Consider the following 2165-nt stretch of genomic DNA (forward strand, 5'->3'; position numbering starts at 1 on the left):
TTTTGAAGGCGGTGCTTAAAATCTCTGCCTTTAAATAAGACAATAGTCTGTTCTTAAGAGACAGCGTACTTGTACATGTATTCATAAGAGAAAGTTTCATTCCTAACCTTGATAATAATATCGGTAAAGTCTTTGGAACCCCAAAAAATATACAAATGTTTTCTCGAAAATGATCTTGTTGTTTTAAGTGAAAGGACAAGGTATGGTACCGCCGAATATGGCCCCTTATTTGATATTAAAATCAGAACACAATTAAAACTGTGATAGTTTGTAGTTAAGAACTTAAAATAATGCTTGTTTTCAAAACAGCACTAATTCTGATTCAAAGTTTACACGGAGGCTACAAGAGGATGCAAAAGTAGGACATTTTCACGAATTTCCTCAGTTCTAGTGGAATTTCGTCAAATTAGACATACTTTTTACTTCGGGAAAAATAGAGCACAAGCATGCCTATCTGAGATTTTTATACACAAGATGCATCTGATTCTAATGTATGAAATATATAAATTTAGTAGATAGGCAAGCTTGTGCTCTATGTTTTCTAAAACAAAATGTGCTGTAAAATCGATGAACAATTGCATAAAAATGAGAAAATCCGGAAAGTGACACATTTTCTGACCTTTCTGTGACCTCTGTGTACCCCATAACTTTAAACCAATATCTCATTTTGTGGCAGGGGTGACAACAGGGTTATATTCTAAAAGACACCCCAAACCAGGGGCCAAAAAGGGGTCTTAGCCTACCTAGTCCTTTCAGGAAATATGCGTAATCAAATTAACTTTGTTCGTCGCAAGGAAAATTTATGATACAAAGATAAGATTTGGTAAAGGGTCCTACAATTGGAAAATAAACAGCTGGATTTAATAAGATACAGCTGTATTGAAATGTATCAATGAACTTAGAAAAATATCCTTCTAGCGACCAATCAAAAGGATTGTAGACTGACTGACCGTTTTATTTAAAACAAATTCTTGCAGACATCTGACTCAAAACAATTTATTATTACTCTTGAAAAGGAAGTTTAAACTATTAACATTATCGTCAACTGATACCAAGGTTATATAAACATTAACTATAGCCAAAAATGAAACAATTTCTTTGAAATGTCTAATTTAGATGCAGGAACTAAGTATGAGAGTATACTTATTTTTATGTTTGTTTTATTGAATTTTGTATGTTTTCCAAATACACAGAAGCACTCAGCATTGGCCATTCTCCGTTTGCTGTTTTGAAAAAAAAAATGTTTTTCAAAGATATAAGGCAATATCACTATATATTCAATAGAGCTCTTCCCTAACACCAGAACCACTGACCTAGGGGCCATGATACTTACAATTCAGAAAATGTAGCCCTGTTCATCATAAGCATACACTTAGTATATAAAAAAATACTCAGGAGCAAAAAGAAGGATTTTTAAAGAAATAATGCATTTTCACTATATAAGCAATAGAACCCCAGACTCCTTTACGCCAGAACCCTGACCCAGGGTTCATGATATTCATAATTTTAGAAGAGGCAACTTTGCTCATCATAATTGTGCACTTAGTTTCTTTTTTTAATTTACATGGGGAAAGAAGAAGATTTGAAAGAATTTATGGAATTTCACTTTATGATCAATAGAGCCCCACCCTAACTACATAATCTTGGGCCATGAATTTCATAATTTTGGTGAAGGTCTTATTGTTCAGTGTATGCTATAATCATCACAACAGTTTGACTGCTTGATGTCCAAGGGTAGAGAAGATTTTTGAATATTAAATTAGTTATGATGGTTTCGGTCCCAAAACTCAGGTCCCAAGGGTGTAGTGACTAATAAATTCAAAATTGTTGTCCCCACCCCACCCCCCTTTGCCGAAAGATGCTCTATATCAAAGTTTGTTGTTCAGCGGTTCTAGAGAAGATGTTGTAAATATTGAAAAGTTTAAAATCGACGAACAATGGACGACGCACGAAAACGGAGAATGGCCAATGCTGAGTGATTCGGGTGACCTAAAAAGGGAATACGTAGAAAAGAAACACAAAGAAAAAATGCCATGAAAGGAAAAGGTGAGTTATAATGCCACGAAAACATTAAAATTATATGGATAGATTTAATTGAAACAGGTAAAAAAATCTTAAATAAATGTGAGAAGGAAAGTTGATTATGCGTATATTGCAGCTCCGAT

The sequence above is a fragment of the Saccostrea echinata genome, unplaced genomic scaffold (genome assembly GCF_033153115.1).
Source record: "Saccostrea echinata isolate AGI-Se365-2 ecotype Australia unplaced genomic scaffold, CSIRO_AGI_Sech_v1 ptg000015l, whole genome shotgun sequence".
NCBI classification, from domain to species: Eukaryota; Metazoa; Mollusca; class Bivalvia; order Ostreida; family Ostreidae; genus Saccostrea; species Saccostrea echinata.